The sequence below is a fragment of the Pleurodeles waltl genome, chromosome 8 (assembly GCF_031143425.1).
Source record: "Pleurodeles waltl isolate 20211129_DDA chromosome 8, aPleWal1.hap1.20221129, whole genome shotgun sequence".
Classification (NCBI taxonomy): Eukaryota; Metazoa; Chordata; class Amphibia; order Caudata; family Salamandridae; genus Pleurodeles; species Pleurodeles waltl.
In genome coordinates, this window is record NC_090447.1 from 361671413 (window position 1) to 361691499 (window position 20087).

The 20087-nt window shown below is 43.2% G+C and overlaps 1 long non-coding RNA gene across 1 annotated transcript in view; it reads right to left on the reverse strand.

Annotated features, from left to right (window-relative positions):
- Window positions 1-387: 387 nt before the first annotated feature.
- LOC138249968 (uncharacterized) overlaps window positions 388-20087 on the reverse strand; it is a 507332-nt gene continuing 487632 nt past the window's right edge. Inside the window, exon 3 of the long non-coding RNA XR_011194872.1 lies at window positions 388-468. This is a non-coding gene — a long non-coding RNA (uncharacterized lncRNA). The remainder of the gene's footprint in view (window positions 469-20087) is intronic.

Here is a 20087-nt window from a genome sequence, read left to right on the forward strand (position 1 = left end):
TCCAATCACTTTTCACCAGCCAACTTTCAACAACCTTTGCTGTGTTCAGCTACCTGTTAATTGTACGGGTATTCTTGGGGTTTGTGTTTTTTCCATCAGTCTTCTTGCACTTCCATTTGGCACCAATACCAATCTCAATAACTGATTCACACCAACCCAAATGGGTCTGTACACTTCAAAAACACTCAGCAGATCCTCTCAGAACTGACTGGAGTTTTCCTGGATGCTAGGGATTAATTTCTTAATACTCATTAAATCAGATGGATCTCCCAATGGATGTGGACGAGAAATACTGCCCAGACCATTCAGTAGTCCCTTCAATGAAGAAAGTTGGGGAGGAAGGGTCATCATCATCATCACTTGAATGAGGAGTAACTCTTCCCTTACCTCTCATCATCGTGTGGAGTCCAGTGCAGCACTCTCCTGTCTATTGCTTGGAAAGGTTATTTTTCACTGCCAATGCACCATCTGTAAAAATAAAACATAATACGTTGGGAAACCCTTCAGCCTAACATATGTTTAATGGAAAAATAGCAAGCAGCACTTCAAATAATAAAATTTAATTGCCATTGACCAGAGCTCTCGCTACAAAAGTCTCATTTGGAGCCTAATGCTAAAATACATGAAATATAGTAAAGTAAATATATATTTTATCTAAATACAAGTCTATGGAACCTAATCATGTGACAGACATGTGATACTTTTAGCAAAAACCTATCAAATGAGCAGGTGGCAGGATCTTCTCCTGTGAGAAGCGGGAATGTGAGAAGACACTATACATTAGTACAATAATGAGTCCATTATTCTCCTAAAATCCTGGTAGTTGTCAACACTGAAAGCAAGGTTACTCTTTGCAGAAATGTGCAAATGTACCATCATGAATAAAAATGACTTTGGGGCCTTTTAGTCACAAAACGTGGTTGCAAGCAAAATTGAGGATAAAAGTAACTTCAGAACAATAACATATATTAGTACTCACAAGGAAATATATAATTATATTATTTTTTTCACACTGAATAATTACCTTTTTTTTGCTTAGCCCCTGTTAATGTTTCTCAGATAGTGATGCTACATATAGGTGTACCGCAGATGAATTTTGAAGTAACGAAAAAAAATTAATTGCATATAACAAAAGTCAAAACCCAGCATTTACCAGGCTCTTACACATTGATTCTACTACCTCCCAGCTGAGGAAGAACTCAAGAAAAATATTTACCTAGTGTATAAAGTGCAAATCCCAAAAAACTGATGTAATTTACAGTAGCAAGAAAATTACCAGAATTTTATTTTAAAAAATATTGGAGCTATTTCTTGTTAAGAATAAACGATGTGGACCTCTTTCATGTTAGTTCCCCTTGCTACATCTGCTCAATATACAAAAGATCCAGTGTTCAAAATCTGGGTCAATGTTTTAGTGGGATATCTTTAAAGATAGCTGGTTCTAGATGTTTGCACAGCTGTTGAACATAAATTGAACACAAATGGCCCCATTCACAAAGCCTTTTACATCAAATAAACCAACATTTATGACCATGACTTTCATTTGTGGCAAATAAAGGATCAATCAAACAAGCAAGTCATGCTTTGTTCAGCTATAATGAGCCATAAAAGTGCACAACAAAGAGACAATACATTACTAAAAGAGACAATCACTACAAATAAGGTAACACAAATGATCTATACAATAACATTTTTGACAGAATTTACAAAAAAGTACGGTAAAAATCAACATAGCCTATCCAAATCAATATCTCTTTCTATTTGATAAAGCACATTTTATCAAATTAATCACAGCATAACGTATCTCATTGCTCCTTAGATGTTACACAGGAGCAAAAGTCAACTTATGTGATCTTGTGTTGAATTTTCACAAAATTAGGAGCAAAAAACGTTTCCTGTGTGTCTGGTGTTCAATGTGCAAAATAATATAAAGTGTGCTGTGGTTTGTGTAGAGGTACCATCACAAGGGCATGTGGAAAGTGATGCAAACCATGACCCTTGGGTGAGAAAAGCTATAAAAAAATGGAGTGAATTTAGAGTAGCCTCATGAGTAAGAACCTATACCACTTGTTTGAGATAAGCTGGAGGTAAAATGCTGGGGTGGAGCTGACAGTTGTATTCCTGGAGGTTATACCTATTTCCCATGCATACGGGTTTGTCATGCACACATAGTGACATCACTTATATAACAATTCTTTACCTGCAGCTCTTTCAAATGCTGGGAATTCTCTGGATCAAAAAACAGCTTTGGTATCCCCAGTTTATTAAAACTTTTCATAATATAAGATAACCATGATGTCTGCCACGTTGTCTAGAGCTGGACTGTCCAATATTATGGCTGTGATAATGTGCGCTTCTGATTTATTCCATGCTCTTAACCATAATAATGGGAGTTGCAATTTGATATAGTCCTCCACAAAGCTGAGGCCCACTTCGTTTTGATAAAAGATTGTGGATGAGGATTGGTGAACAGCCAAGAGCCTGCACATAAATGTATTTTCCATTCTTTGCAAGGCGCCAGCATCACTATAACCCCACACTCCTGCTCCAAATGTTCGAATGGATAGGCACTTGCTTTTAAAAATATGAATTACTTAGTCAATGGATATAAGGAAATGCCTCTTTGTGCATGTTCACACCCATTTTTGGACTGATGCTGCTGTGTTTTTTACTCGGAGAGTGCTCTAAGGCCTGCTAACCAGACCTCAGTGCCAGTGTTTTAACACCATACAAAGTTCATGTCCAATCGGATATACCCAATTGGCAGGGCCTCACTTACTTATAAGTCCCTAATATAGGGTACCCATGGCATGTAAGACAGTGTGTCGACTCTGGGCTGCAGCACTGTTTGTGCCTCCCTTCATGTGACAAGGTACCAAATGACTCCCAGCCTGCCACTGCAGACTGGAAGGACAGTGTTTTCATTGCCAGTTCGACTTTGCCTTTCAAACCAATGACAAAGCCACCTTATCCGTGAACATTACATATAAGTCTCCCCTAAGGACGGCCAATGGAGTCCTGGGGCGGGGAGCTGTATTTTATTAAGGAAGGCATATGTTTTCAAATATGTCTTAGCAGCAACCCTTCTAAATTGTCATTTTGCTGTATGTAAAGTTGGTAGCACCATTGGCTAACAGAGGGTTACCGGGTGGCATCCCAACCCAGCTAACCTTTGTCTGGGACTAACAAACTATGTCATGAAAGGTATCAAATTAATCGTGTCAGTAAATGAGACCCGAGAGCCAAGTCAAAATTAATGTCACTATTAAAGGTAGGCAACATTTAGTAAGTTGCCACTCTATGCTCTCCTCATCCAATAGCCTCACAAAGGCACACACACATAGACAGCCAGCTTTCTAACCACCTGGGGAGACATCTGAACAACTCCAGACTAAGGAACAAAGGCAGTGCAGCAGCAGCGAGGTGTCACCTCCTCTCCCAAGATGGCCACTCAGGTGGTTAGCCCAGAGGCATGCATCAAAGGAGAAGCTCCCTTTGATGGTCCGCTCGGCCCACCACCCTTAAGCAGGATGCCTTTGGTCCCTGTACACAGCATGGAGAAAGGGTCAGAGAGGAGAAACTCGCCCCCCCAAATCATTTCTACCATGGGAGTGCTGCCCTCAGGTAGAGACACACCTCTAGGGTGGGCTACCTTGCTCCTGACTATCGAGGAAGGGTTGTGCCATCTTGAAGGGAGCAAGAATGTAGCATTCAGGAATAGCCAGATGCCACACATCACAGGAACCTCATCACCAGGTATGAGGGGACCCCATAGTCCATTTGGCAGTGAGTGAGTGGTCCCCTCAGTGCCCTTTCCTGGGATAAATATGGCACCCCTGGCACGTTGATCCTCTGTGCTTGCTGGACTTGGAAGGAGGACGAGAATAAGACCATTCTACACCCGCTGGAAGTGCACAAAGAGTCAGCGATGTCAGGGTGACTGCACCTTCTGCACTTTGGGCTAGCGGGGATTGGACCCTGTTCTGTGTGCTTGGCTTGGGGAAAAGTTGATTCCCAGTCCCAGTCCTAAGCAGTGTCTTCACAGTCAGTTGACTGGCCTCCCAAAATTAACTTTAACGCTGAAAGAACCCAAATCCATCTCTGGTAGCCACTGCAGACATTTTGTGGATATCGGATGCCAGGCACCCCAAAGGACAATTCATTGATAGCCAAATGGTGCACCCGTGTCTGCTGGACACATTGGTGTTGGTTGTGACTGGATTTGTTGGACAGGAGGGACATGAGTCCTCACCAAAAGTTTGCACCTTAACCGCTGTGTAGAAAGAAAGAAAGGTCTGCATCGGCAGCCCTTGGACCCCTGAATAGAAGACTTTGTGAGACCTTGAGATCCATGGACAGAGTCACCTTCACTCCCCGGTGGGCTGACTACTCAATCAGACTTCACCCCCCGTCAACCGTACAGCTTCAAGCGCATCATCGAGCATCTGTAGCTTGCATCCCTCAGCATCAGGGCCACTCCATTGTTGTCTATAGCGATCATCCTGTTAAGTTTAGATCTAGCTTTAAAAATGCTCTGGTGGCCAGGTAACTGTCCCAATTATCCTTCCTGGTCCCTTAAACCTCTGTCCTGCTGGACTTGGTCTCCCAACTTGGCCCGAAGTTGGTGACTTAACTTTTACAAACTTTTCAAACATTTCCAAACATTTTGTTGGCCAATGCTTATTTGCAGTTGATATAAAAGTTATTAATTAATTCTCAATTCTGTATCTCCAGGACCCGCTGGTGGATTTTGATGCATACGGCCTCCAAAAGTTAAAAAAATTGAATGTATTTTTAGAAATTGGTGTCTTGTTTCTTATTCTGTTGTTTGGTGCTGGTAAATGCTTACACATTCTTCCTTTGCTAAGCCTTACTACTCACAGCTACAGCTACCAGAGTTGAGCTGAAGCTTAAGCAAAAGTACCTGACTGGACCCAATATGGTATTTTAGAGTGTATTTTATAATAGGGCCTCCCAGCCATACTATATAGTACACCTGTTGGACTTGGCCCTTTTTGCAGGGTCATTTCAAAACATTTAGCCTCCTTTCTCCTATTTTGTTCTGACCTGTTTTTGCTGGCTTTAGGACTCTGGGCACTTTACCACTTCTAACCAGTGCTAAAGTGCATATGCTCTCTGTGCAAATTGTGATTCTGATTGGTTTTCCATGACTGGCACATTTACTTGTAATTCCCTAGTATAGTGCACCATGTGTGCCCAAGGCCTGTAAATCAAATGCTACTAGTGGGCCTACAACACTAATTGTGCCACCCACATAAGTAGCCCTGCAATCATGCCTCAGACCTGCCATTGCAGTGTCTGTGTGTGTAGTCTTTAACTGCCAGTTCGACCTGGCAAGTGTAAACCTTCCCTTTTTCTACATATAAGACACCCCCTAAGGTAGGCCCAAGGCAGCCCCATGAATGGAGTGCAGTGTATTTAAAAGGTAGGGAATGTAGTGCCTTCTTTTACATGTCCTGATAGTGCAATACTGCTAAATTTGTTTTTCACTTTTGCAAAGCCTATCTCTCCCATAGGTTAACATAGGAATAGCCTTGAAATATCTTTTAATTGCTGTTCCCATTGGGGGCAGATAGAAATATGGAGTTGTAGGTCTCTGAACTCACAATTTCAAAATTTTGGTTAAGTTGGTTTTTAGATTGTAAGTTTGAAAATGCCACTTGGCTGCTGAATCCACATCTGGGTCATACTGACAGTTGGGCTGTTTGTGAATTCACTCTAGACATTGACACAAGGGGAGGGAGCTGAGGTGTGTCCTGCATATCCAGATGAGTCTTCCTGGGTTAGAGTGGGAGGGAGGGGCTGACACCTGCACTTGTAAGGGCGGTGTCTGACCTCACACAATAAAGTCTCCCACCCCTTAGAGTGTGGCTGGGGCAGAGCAAGGAAGGGTCAGGGTCTTGTGCACTACAAAGACTTTCCTTTGTGGTTTGCCTACTTCAAGGGCGGAAATGAGAATAAGTAATGGACCCAAAACCTCATACTTTTAGAAGATTTCTGGATCAAGATGAATCTCTCACAAGGAGAAGAGCTTAAGAGCTGAGAGAACTGCCCCTTGCTGTCTGTGCTTTGCTGGGTTGGACTGCAGTTGCTGCCTTAGAGAGGACAAAGGATGGACTTTGCTGCGTATGCTGCTTGTGAAGATTCTCCAAGGGCTTGGACTGAGCTTGCCTCCTGTTAGGAAGTCTCAGGGATATCAAAGACTTTATCTGCCAGCACCTGGGCTCTCTTGCTGAGACCCCCTGAATTTCCAACAGGTGCTACATCCGGTCCCTGGGCCCCTAGAAGGTGAAGATGTAAGAACCTGAGTGAAGATCCACGCACCGGAGCCGTGCGGCAGAACAATCGGACTCACTTGCTTTTCCAACAGACGCTCACGCCTGCAGACTTATTTTTGATGCACACCAGGTACTTTATGCTAAAACAAGGCATTTATTGATTCTTAAGGATGAAGACTCTTTACTTGAAAAACTGATATCTCTTTTTGTGTACTTTGGATTTTTGTTGTTTTGGTCTTGTTTGATTTAGATATATATTGGCTATTGTTCTAAACTGCTGTGGAGTCCTTTTGTGGTGTTTTCACTGTGTTACTGTATGTCTTTTTGCAAATACTTTAAACATTGCTTCCGAGATAAGCCTGACTGCTTGTGCCAAGCTACCAAGGGGGTGACAAGGAGTTATCTGAGCTGTGTATACCCCTTACTCTGACTAGAGTGAGGATCCCGACTTGGACAGGGTGTAAACTGACTGCCAACTAAAGCCAACACCCAAATCCTTACTGAAATTGAAAAACGTGAGTTTTAACAAAAACGTCCAATTAAAAACAGCATCAACTGGGATTCCCAAGAATGTTATGTTTAGGACTTTAGTAATCTCTACTCCAAAGATGAGGCATTTTTGAGATTTTGGCAGGGCCTATGTCTGCACTTCATAATGAACAACAAATTGTCTTTAACACAGACCATCCATAAAGGTGTTAAAGACATCCAGTAGGATCTGCAGCCCGCTGGCAGTTCTGGCTATGATTACTGCGTCTTCCACTTACTAAAGTACGAGTACCAGGCGGGAACCAATCTTAGTCAGATCTCTACCTCAAGATTTAAAAAAAAATTCTAGACCATTAGTTTATGGTGGCAAGACAAAAGGAGCAGTACGCAAATTTGCAGCACCCTACTATAGAATTAATGGTGGGTGATAAGTTGCCCTCTCTGCAGTAGCATATCTTAGCTAAGGTTTGTGCATGAAGTTGGCTAAGTAAATCAATGAAAGACCTGCCTATCCCCATGCCTTCCATCATAGCCCAGAGTTTGGACCATTGCACCGCATTGAAAGCACATATACATTCCGTAAACCCCAAATGTACGGACCCTTTTTGTCCTTAACATATTTTTGGGTAATAAGATATAGATTTAGGCTCTGATCCACTGTACCCAAACTTGGGCGAAATCCTAACAGTACATCAAACAAAACCCGATTCTTAGTGGCCCAGTCTTCAAGTTTGGACAATATGACCCTAGCCAAATATTTACAGGAATATCTAACAGTGAAATGGGACGATAGTAACAGGGTGGAGTTTTAGCCCCCTTTTTGAAAACAAGAACAATTATTGTCTCATGCCAGGGTGGGTCCAGTGGGCCTACAATGGCTGCTCTCAAAACATTTGTGACTATCGGGGGCCAAAATACGGTGCTCTTTAAATAACTCTCCAAGGATTCCTACCTGTCCATGTGCCTACTTTCAATGGCTGAGATGACATCTGATACTTCAGTTGTATGACTCAAGTGAACAGCAGCTTTGAAACCATATTTAATTTTTTCCACCACAAAAGGTGCCTAGTTCAGAGTGCTGGAGTCAAAGATCTTAGAAAAATGCACTATCAAATCGTCAGCTGGTACAACTGTGTCTATCTGTGCTATATCATAACTGTAAAAAGGAATGGTTTACCGTTTTCCAGAAAGCTCGGGGAAATCAAAGTAATAGCAAATGAAAAACCCCAGCACAATGGTACATTTTCAGGTAAAACGTCCACAAATATTTTGAGAAATGCTGGGTATGATGCTTTAAAACATAGTTAATTTTGAGGCAGACTTATCAAGACTTTGTAGCAATGCAAAGTCACAAAAAGTGATGCAAACCACCATGAAGTGTTGAGAAACTATTTACCTTTCAGCGTAAAACTTCATTTATACTGGAAAGTAATACTACAAGTAGTGCTTACAGTACCTTTGTGCTGCTTTGAATCAAGGAAGCATTCCAAGGGTGGTACAGGGGGTTCCCATGCTACCACTCACAGTCTTTGATGAAAAAGCCCTATATACTAATATTTGTAGACAGCGTTTTCTGGAAAAAATATGTCTCCTTAAGGCAAGGGCAAAGCAGGGGAAGCATGTTTTTTTCCTACAGACTGTTAAACATGTGCATTTGTATTAAACTGTACAGCACACAAAGTGGGAGAAGTTGTAAAGCATGTGTGGGCATAGTGTGCTGTACTGAAAGGATACTCTTCCAGTAGAAAATCTATGCTACATATCAAGCACACACCTATCCACTAAGGTAAAAAGGTGTGCACTTGGCTCCAGGCAGCCTAATTGTGTACCAGTGATGGGCATAAAACAACAATGTCATAGCTTAGTAGATATGGCTGAGGTCTGCTTTCTTTCTCTCACATATGCTGCACAGCAACTGTGGTTGCTGTGTTATATTGAAAGTAATATCTATCCCATAGATGTTTGGATCCAGATAAACATAAGTAGGTCAAACTTTTAGTCTTGTATGCCAATGGATGCTGGATGACCATCATCAGGATAGAAACGTTTTTAAAATCCTCATGCATTTACAGTGCAAACAAAACAAATGAATAATGTTCTTCCTTTTAATAGAAATGAGACAGTCAAATGCAAATGAGGAGTTTTTTGGTGCAATTCCTTTTTCCCGCTCCGTTCTAAATTAAAGGGTCTGCTTTTAATTTAAGGAAAAGAGAAGGTCCTTGTTAGACTTGGCATCCTTGGTGTGGTCTCCCCTAACTTTTGGCCTCTGCTTCCCAGGTTGTTGATGTGTGCTGGGCTCTGTTTTTGCTGTTTATGTTACTCTGGGCACTTTACCACTGCTATCCAGTACTAAAGTGCAAGTCCTCCTATGTAAAATATATGTGTAATTGACTTTCTATGATTGGCATATTTGATTTACTAGTAAGTCCCTAATACAGTGCACTAGAGCTGCCCACGGCCTGTAAATCAAAAGCTACTAGTGGCCCTGCAGCACTGGTTGTGCCAACCGCATAAGTAGCCCTGGTAACATGGCTCAGGCCTGCCACTGCACTGTCTGTGTGAACAGTTTTAAACTGCCAATTCAACTTGGCAAGTGTACAGACTAGCCAGGCCTAAACCTTCCCTTTTTATACATGTAAGGCACTCCTAAGGTAGGCCCTAGGAAGCCCCATGGACAGGGTACAGGGTATGTTAAAGGACATGTACTTATGTGTCTTACATGTCTTAACGGCGAAATACTACCAAGTTTGGTTTTCACTGTTGCAAGGCTTATCTCTCTCATTGGTTAACAAAGGGGCTGCCTTTAAATATTATTAAAGAGTAGTATCCCTTTGGGAGCAGATAGAAATGTAGAGTTTCACAATTTAAAAATACATCTTTTAGTAAAGTTTGTTTTTAGATTGCATGTTTGAAAATGCCACTTTTAGAAAGTAGGCATGTTCTTCCTTAAACCATTCTGTGACTCTGCCTGTTTGTGGATTCCCTGTCTGGGTCAGTTTGACAGTTGGGCTGTTTGTACCTCTCTCTAGACAGTGACACAAAGGGAGCTGGAGTGTAGCCTGCAAATCCTGATGAGCCATCTGTGCTGGGAGAGAGAGGAGGAGTGGTCACTCACACCTGAAAGGGCTGTGCCTGCCCTCACACAATGCAGTCTCCAACCCCCTCGTCATGTGTGTCTGGGGCCTGGCCTGAGCAAGGCAGGATCTCACAAACAAGAGAGACTTTCCTTTGGCGTAGGCCTACTTCAAAGGCAAAAAGGGGTATAAAAAGAACCCACAGAACCCCTGAAAATTAGATCACTTCTGGAATCAAGAGGAACCTCTGACAAGGAGAAGAGCTGAAGAGCTGAGGATAAGTGCTGCCCCTGCCTATGACTGTGCTTTGTTGAGCTATCCTGCAGTTGCTACTTCTGCCTGTGAAAGGGGACAAAGACTTTACTTTGTGGCATATTCCTGCTTGAGAAGAATCCCCAAGGGCTTTGACTGAGCTTGCCCCCTCTTCTGAAGTCTCAGGGCCATCAAAGACTTCCCCTGCCAGCACCTGGACTCTCTGCTGAGAATCCTGCCCTGCCAAGTGGTGCCCTATCCAGTTCCTGGGCCTTGACAGGTGAAGCTGGCAGACCAAGCTTGAAAATCCACACACAGACCGCTGTGCGGGGAAATTTTCAATGTAACCTACCAGAGCGGCTGAGGAAACGGTGAGCCATCGGCTCTGCTGCTGGAATCGCCGCAGCACTTGCAGCGCAGCTGGGAAATTGACGCACGCGGCTGGAGAAACGACGCACCACATCGCTGCCGGAGGCTGGTAACGTCGCAACCCACACAGCGCGGTTTGGCTATCACGGTGCGGCAGGATTTTTGACGCAAACCTTGCTGGGCGTGGAATGACAACGCAATGCCTGCCTGGACCCGAGTGCTGCCCAGATCGACGCATCGCTCTCCAGCGGGGAGGAAAAACAACATACGCCCACCTGACCAGAGAAGGAGAAACGACGCACGATCTCGCTTGCGGGTGAGAAATCGATGCACCACTTACCTTTTTTGACACACACTCACCCATGAGTGTTATTTTGACGCTACCCAGGTACTTTTCAACGTTTACAGTGTTTTATCTGTCCACAAAAGGATTTAAGGCTATTTTTGCTTTTTAATTAATAACATGACTTGTGTATGTTGGATTTCTGTTGTTTTGGTCTTGTTTTGTTTAGATAAATTTTTTCTATTTTTCTAAACCTGTGTTGTGTCATTTTGTAGTGTTTTCATTAAGTTACTGTGTGTGTTGGTACAAATACTTTACACCTAGAACTCTGAAGTTAAGCCTGCCTGCTCGTGCCAAGCTACCAAGGGGATGAGCTGGGGTTAGCTGAGGGTGATTCTCCTTTACCTTGACTAGAGTGAGGGTCCTTCCTTGGACAGGGGGTAACCTGACCGCCAATCAAAGACCCCATTTCTAACACATTTAATAAGTGACAATGTTTGCTTTGGAGCAGGTAAAAATGTCATGTTTGGTATCTAAGGCATTGTAAGTTAAAATCCTTTCTAATGCTAAAGTTGGCAGTCACAATTCTGAAAATAACACTTTTGGAAAGTTGGCTTTTTCTTGTTCTTTTTGTGCCGGTAGCCTGTTAGCTAGGTCATATTACTTGGTGGAGTTGGTCTTTGTGTATTCCTCTCTGATTCCCATACAATAAAGGGACTGGTGTTGGCAGAACGAACCATCCAAGCAGGGTAGTGGGGCAGAGCTATTAACAGCCCCACTTTGCACTCCAAAGACACTGCCTCTGCACACACACAAAGTACTTCACAGTAGCCTATTGTGCGCCAAGACATCATGGGCAGGAAGATAGGAAATTCCATACACTTCTATGGGGGGGGGAAACTCCAGGAGTTTTTTTCCACTTCAAAGCTGGCACCAGGTATAAAACAATGATCCTCAGACCCACTCTTCAGTACACCCTTGGACCTGTGGACACTAAAAAAAAAGGACTGCTCTGCTGCCAGAGGACTGCCATACTGCTTGAGGCCGCTATGCTGTATTGGCCTGTTGCCTGCTGCAGTCTCAGGGACATTAAAGACTGCCTTCAACCCTTTTGGTGCTGTTGGACTCTGCCATCTGTGAGTCATTCCCTTACCAGATGTGGCCCTCCAGTCCAGGGCCTCAGAAGGGGGTTCTGTAGCTAATTTCTGCAAAATACCCAGGCATTGGGATGTTGATATTTTTTTCCATCAGAAGTACTATTTCAGTGAGCTCTGTGTGGGTTCTGGTACCAAAATACCCTCCATCGGGGTCAGCCTCGATTGTGGAATTATGCCAGTCCCTTGTGACCTCAAAAAACCTTTTGAAAGCTATTGACTTTCGACCACTGTTTCACATTTATGGCTGATTTAGATAGTGTTGGATGAGCTACTCTGTCACAATGGTAACGGATATCCCGTCTGCCAATATCTAAATCCCAAAGGATATAATGGGAGTTATATATTGGCAGATGGGCTATCTGTCACCGTTGTGACGAGTAACGTGTCTGCCAATAACTAAATCAGGCCCTTAATATTTAAAAAATGAATATCTTGACTTCTACTTATAGTATTTTTGTTGTTTATACTTTCTATTTTTCCAATCTAGTGTGTGAGGCAACTCAAGACCTGGCTCTTCGAGCAGCAGTAACCCCTTCCCCTAGCACCTTGAGACCCTCACGGGTGAGTAGCGCGCTTTATAAATGTTTTTGATTTGACTTGATTTGTGGTGTTTTTCACTGTGCTACTGTACCTAAGGGCCTGCTCTAGATGTTGGTGGTAAATATCCCGCCTTCGATTTTCAAAAGGAAAACCAGGCTGCCGCCTTGGCAATCTGCCCTCCCAATTTAGATGTTTGCGGTCCCATAGATTTTAACCCGTCCGAGTCCATCCAACTCCACAAAGGACACCCCTCTGCCGCGATGGTGCCATAGGAAAGTGTGGCTGATGGCAAGACTCCAGCCACACTTACTGCCATGCAGATTTGGATGTGTCAAACCGCCAAGCAGAAAGTGGCGGTCTGACTTCCACTTCTGACTTGGTGGACTGGGAGATAAGGGGTAAAAAGTCACCTTTTATCCCAATTCTGCTTCCGTTTCTGACTGGACAGGACCCTCCACCTCTGCTGCCACAGGACCATGGAGAAAACACAATCCCCCCCCATCACTGGACAAGAAGGTAGGGAACCCATATTGGGAGGGGTCACTGCACATGGGCATTGGACCACTGCAGACATATACATGTCACAGTAATTTTATTAGATTACTGTGACATGCATATGTTGGGGACACAGGTGGGTTAAACACAGATGGGGACACAGATGTACACAACACATATCGAACACATACACAAGTGTTAATATTCATTGTCAAATGAATGTTGGCACCACAATGATGGTACATTCACACTTGTCACCTGTACTGATTTGTATACAATGCAAGGGGACCTGTTCCTGTCATGTTGTGCTTCGAGTTGTGTGTTTGAGTCAGTACGTGTATGTATGCACATGATGCGATTGGCAGAGTGAGATGGAGGGAGTTGTAATGGGCGATGTGGTTGTGGCAGTATGTGTGCTACTTGCATATGGCATGAATATTGTTTTGTATGTTGTGATGTCTGTTGTGTTGCTGCATGCAGAATTCAGGTGCATGTTGTGTGCAGTTTGCTGTCATGATGTGTGTAGTTGTGCTTGTGTTAGCATGTGTTTGTGTAGATGACCGGGTAGTTGTGCTGGTTGTGTCGTGTGCAGGTGCAATGTGACTAATGTGTGTATGTTGTATCATGGATTTGTGTTTGCAGCCTGTACGTGTAGTGTTGTGTCAGAAAACAAATGGATATTGGTGTGAATGTGGTGTGTTGTGTTGTGTGTGATGCAGAGGGATGCATATGGCAAGGGTTTTAGAGTGTGTGTTTGTGCATGTGACTTACCTCTAATCCATGGCCACTGCCATTTTCCAATGTCCATTGGGTCCAACGATGTCTTCCTTCCATCAGCAAACTGTCGCCAGTACGTCACCTGCAGGACTGTAACATCTAAATATGGGTGGTGGGAACCCACCGGCCTGACGTCTAGGAAGAGCACTCCATCGTGGTAGTCTTCAGCTCAGCCGCAATACATCTGAAAACATCAGGCCCTAAGTGTTGCACAAATACTTTACAATTTCCTCTTAAGTTAAGTCTGACTGCTCTATGCCAAGCTATCAGAGGGTGAGCACAGGTTAATTTAGAATGTGTATCTGACTTACCCTGACTAGGATTGTAGTCCCTACTTGGACAGGGTGCATACTTTTGCAAAATAGAGGCCCAAATTCGAACAGATGTCTTTTAGGGGTATACCAGTTAGAAGTAGGGGATGGGGGAGCTTCGCTCTGCTGGAGGAGTTAACAGAGTTTTTGGAACTCCGTGCTCCACTTGAAGCACATAGTTATCCAAAATACTCCACTAGCCCCGCCAGCAGAGCAGAGCTCACCCGGTGCATGCTGCAGCCCCGAATGAGCTGTGCAGCGCATGTGCAGACAGTCTGGCCTTGCGCTGTGCAGTCTATAACTGGTCTGCAGCATGCACTGGAGCAGGGAAGGGAGGCAGCTGCTGGAGAGGAGTCATCGTCGCCATCGAACAATGAGGAGAGGAGGACCCCTGGGAAGACCCAACTTTGTTTTTTTGTTGTTTTTGCACACTGGTGCACAAACAAGGACTGAAACAGCAGCTTTGGCTGCCTAAGGTCTTGGCCTGAATTCAGGACAAGGTCGTAGGTAACAAAAAAAGCTGCAGACTGAGGCCTCTTGTGCACAGGCCTGCCCCGTGTGCAGTGCACATGGTATAGGCCAGTGCACCAGAGGCCTGAAACTGCAGCTTTCACTGCCTACGGCCCTCCTGAATGCACCCATCTTGGAAGCGCTAAGCAGGATCAGGCCTTGCGGACCAGGCCCGACCCTGCCTAGTGCTTCAGAGATGAGCACATTCAGGAGGACTCGGCGGGGCATGGAACTCCGGCTCCGTAGAATTTCACCAAGTTTTTTTTCAACCCCACAGAATTCCGTGAAGCAGGACTCCGTCCACTCTGCCCAGGCCTAGATAAAGCTGTTCTCAGTGGCACACACCCCTGCTGGTGGAGGGCTAGAAACACAATGCAAAACACCTTGAATGTCACACACTACTAACTGGAAGACAGTGAAGGAAGCACAGACCCTCCCTCACTGAAAGATGTTTAGGGACATTTAGAACCAGATGAGCAGTCACCTTCTGAATGACCTGCAGTCTATTGGGCAAGGACACATTGATGTTTAAATACAAGGTGTTGCAATAATCAAGGCACAATGTCATCAGAGCAAGAACCACTGCTGCTCTCAGCTCTGCCAGAATGAATTGGAAAATAGTTTGATGAAATGAAAGCATGAGCTTGCAATTTTATTGACCTGAGTGTGAAAGGTGAGAAAGTTGTCAAAAATAAGACGTCCATTTTTGGTCTCGGCCGCACATCTCAGGCCACCAGATTTCTGATCATATTCATTGCTGTGCTCCAAAGATCAAGATCTCTGTCTTCTTGGCATTCAATTTCAGGTAATTCTCCTTTATCCAGGCACTGACACTGACCACACAGAGTTTGAACTTGTCAGCTACGTCAGGTAAATCATTGATTAAAGAAACAGTGATTTGTGTAAACTCAGAAAGCCAAAAGACATTACCAGTCTATCTAACGGGGTGGCATATATGTTAAAAAGAGTCAGGATAAGGGAGGATCCCAGTGAGAATCAGCAGGGAAGCTGGAATGGTTCTGCCCTGAACTTCCCACAGCTGACCAAATGAGTCTGGTTAGTCAAAAAGGACTCCAAGAGGTCCAGAGCCATATCAGTCACCCCTACCTGATACAATCTTTGCACCAGACACGATGGGGATATCGTATCAAATGCTGCAGACAGACCCAGCATTACTAGAATAGTGGCACTTCTCCGATCCACCTAACAGCTTATATAATTTACAGTAGCAACCAATGCCGATTCAGTGCTATGACAACTGCAAAATCCAATTTGTGAGGGGTCCAGTAGATCGTGAGCATTTAAGAACTGAACCATTTCCCGGTTTAAATATTTTTCTAAGATGTTTCATGGTGCAGGCAGCAGTTTTTAAAAACCTCTGCATCCCCATTAAGCTTTTTTGAAGAGGGGTGACTTCTGCTTTCTTTCACAATTGGGGAAATACTCCTGTAGACAGTACTAGTTAAAAACTCTTACCAGAAAGGTCATAATGAGGTCCAGAGCAAGTTGGACAATTCTAGGAAGGCAGGATCATCCGGTGAACCTAAATTCAGGCTCATAAGGAGTTTTTCTGCTCTAAGTGAATAAATTGGAGGGAAAGCAGACAAGGCAGAAAATGCAAGATGATCAATGGGATATTCCACTACCAATCGAGGAGGGGGCTTTTCCTTATGTATGCTGAACGCAGGAGGGGTCAGTTCCACATATTTATTGAACGTGGAGTAGATCTTCAAGATCTTGTCTCTAAATTATATTGCAACATTATTGCATAAACTTTGTGACCTTTCCAGGGGTTGCTGAGTAGGAGGTGTGGAAAGTTCTTTAACAACCTTAATTTCTTTGAAGAGCTGGTGGCAGTTCTGATTTTGGTAGTATAATAAGTAGATTTTGCTGCCACATTAGCATGTTTATATATAAGTAACATAGCCCTCTGTTTATGCTCTTGCGTGCAGCCCTGCCGTGTAAGATCTTTCAATTCTTCCAAAAACAAGGGTACAGAAGCTTTGGCTCTGGAACAGATCATACATTTCATAGGAGCAGCCTTAATCTTGTTTTTAAAAGTATCAGCGCTAGCTTTCAGTGTGTAATTGTTACTCCCCAAGACCTCTCTGAGCATAGATTTTATAACTTCTGCAGAGATTATATTCCATCTTTTATATAATTTAGATTTACCCTGGGCCTTTTCTTTTTTCTTCAGCATTAAAACTGTAATAGTCATGGCTGAGTGATCCACCCAGCTTAGAGGAATAATGTCTCCCACCAACAATTCTTCATGGTTGGTAAAAAATGCCATCCAGAGTGTGACCTGCTATATGGGTAGGTATCCATGTGAGCAGCATTTCTGTCCCCTGACACTGTCCAGGCACGAACAGCACAGATGGGCTTGCCTTTGGCGTGCATTTGGTGCACCAGCGGCACATCCATGCACCAGCCCTCATTTTATGGAGAATAAGGCACGTTAGCAGGTCACAAATAAAATGCTGGCCTGTTCCACAACAAAAAATGCCTGATATGAAGGACCCACGATCCCCACCATGAGTGAGGAGAGAAAACAGCGCAGGATCTGACAGGTTTTGCATTGTGCCCTCAATATCAGGTAAAATGCAAACATGTTAAAAGGCACTAAAACAATTTAAACAAAGCACACCAACAAAAATAAAAAGATTAAAAATGCTCTGCCAAAAATATAAAAAATCCCCCAATAAAATTAACTCTAAGCGAGGAAAATTACTGTTAGTACACTGCAATTCTAACCGAGCGTCTCAGGCACTTTGAGGAATGCAGATGCTTCCCTACCAGCGTGGCCATGCAGCAACAATTTTTATGGAGAATAGGGCACATTAGCAGGTCAGCACTAGAACACTGACCTGCTTCACAACAAAACAAATGCAGACAAGGAGGACACATGATCCCCACCACCAGTGAGGGCATCAGAGCAAGATGTAGGATGCCTTTAGCACTAAAATAGTGGTAAATGAAGGATTTTAATTTTGCGCAATTTAGTTTAATATCCCTGAAATTACACAAAAGCAAATGATGAAAATTTCACACAACCCTACATGAGACCAGAAGACCAGGAAACATCAGAGCTGCCCTAGCTGAGACCCAGGGTTGATTATGAAATATTGGGCTCATATCTTGGATGTCCCATGTTTGCAGCAGCAAAGTAAACATCTTGAATGCCACAATAAACTGGATCCTTTGTGTGGGGCTCAGTTGTGACTTTGGCTCATTGTCAGTGAAACCCAATGATGTTAGGAGTACAGTCATTGTCTGGATATGGTCAACAACTGAACCAAGCGAGCCAACATTCAGGAGCCAATTATCGAGTGTGGGCCACATGCCCCTCTAACCTCTGGAGATGAACAGCAACTGCCACCATCAATTTTATAAACATCTGCGTGATCAGGGTAAGGCCTAAGGAGAGCACAGGATTGGTTCATGTAAATATATGTCCTACAAGTCCATAGATAACATCAAATCTCTTGGGTTCAGAGTCAAAAGAGTGTGCATGAAGATAGCAGATTTAGTATGTCCTTTTGCAGATAGGCATTCATTGGACAACGTCTAGTTTAGGCATGAAATTCTTGTCCTTCTTCTGGATGAGGAAGTAGCAAGAGTAACATTTCTTCCTGCTACTGGAATCCAGTACCCACAGATCGGCATCTATGGAGAGCAGAAGACTGATCTCCTGCGAATTGTATGACCCATTTGTTCAACGTGATGGATCTCTACCCAGGAAGGAAATGTGGTATACTGCCTCCTACCAGCAAGGCATGGGTCACTGAGGTCAAACTACAGCTGATTGGAAACCATTGCAGCAGTGGAGGACAAGTTGGAGGAATTCTGTCCCAAAAAGTCTGCCAGAGACACACTCACAGCCTTAAAAGGAGTGGGTTGGCAGTTGTACAACATGCAGTGAGGCCTGACATTGTCTATAAGCTAGCGCCTTGGAGTAGAACTTGAATTGGTGGGAAAGGAACTGTACTGTGGAGTGCTCAATTAGCTCTCCTCCCAAATACTCGGGAGCCAAAGGGCATATCTATAAAAGATGCATGCATGTCACAGGAAAATATGATTACTCTCATTGAGGGCATGTGTGTACAGTCCTCGTAAGCAAACTGATTTGACAATGTAAGTGTTAAACTGATTGAAAAGGCATCAATTCTTTTTGATTCCCTGCCAAGGAGTTTAGCTGGAAAAGAGAATGACGGACCTTATATATTGAACCTTATTTTGAATTTAGCAAATAAAGTAATAATAAAGGTTATTTAAAATGAATACAATTGGGGTGCACGTGAACTGCCAGCCAAGATGGCCACCTGAAGATGGAGCTACGCACATCGTCGGATGCGTTTTGAGGGCCAGAACTGTTTTTATTTAGTTTCATGGCGTTTTGACCACATAAACTTTTGCTGGATGTTTTGGTGAGCACTTTCAACCTTCTGGATGGCACCTTGCTCCCTTTTTTGTAACTTAAATATGCTTTTACATTTCTCCTCACGGCGGCAGCCATCTTGCCTTTCAATTACTCATTATTTTAAGGTGCTCACCTGACTGGACTATGAATTTTCTGTGTATAAGTTCCTATTTCCTCACGTGAGCTATGTAATTTTTTTGGGTTAAATTAATGTTTCTTCTTTTTTCCTGTTTCATCAATATACATTTGGAGTTCCTGTATTACTCTCTTCCTTACTGAAGGCTTTTCATCTTATTTGGGCAAATCAAACAAAAATTAAATCTTTGTCACATCAGTTATCTTCCACCGATAGACTCTCACAGTTTTTAAAGCTGTATACCTTTGCTGCAGCATCTTCTTTTACCACGTCAAAGATGACTTTGTCATCTTTTTTTTTTGCTTAAAGTCTCTCAGAATATTTCTACAATTACTCATAAGAGGGTCAAACAAGACCCACCTTCACCAGCAAAATCTCCTTCACCGATCTCTCTCTTGAACTTGTGCTTGACGAAATACGTGCACTACGTCCTTTCATTGAAGAAACTAATTCTCGGATGCAAAACCTAGATAATAAGTGGTCTGAAATGGAAGTGAGAGTTTCTGATTTGGAGCAAAGAGTCAGTGATGTGCAGGATAAAACAAATAATATTAATTTGGGAAAAGGAAGTAGCAACATTGAAGTCACTTGCTGAAGATTTGGAAAACAGAAATAGGAGAAATACTCTTCGCCTTTATGGATTACTGGAAGGTCTTGAAGGGAGTGACCCAATTTCATTTTTTGCTTGATTCTTCACACAGTTAGTAGATTTACCATCTTCTACAGTATTGAACATTCAGAGGGCACATCGTATAGGACATCGTCCTCAGAACTCTTATTTATGTAAGCCAAGAGGCGTGATTCTTTTTTTTCTTGAATTTACTGATCTTTAGAGAGTTCTTAATGCAGCAAAATCCCAAAAACAAATTTCCTGGCAAGGAAGGAAGATCTTAATTTCACAACATCTGTCCAAAGCTACAGCAAACAGAAGAAAATAATTTATGGATATTCGTCCACAGCTTTGTGATTTGGAAG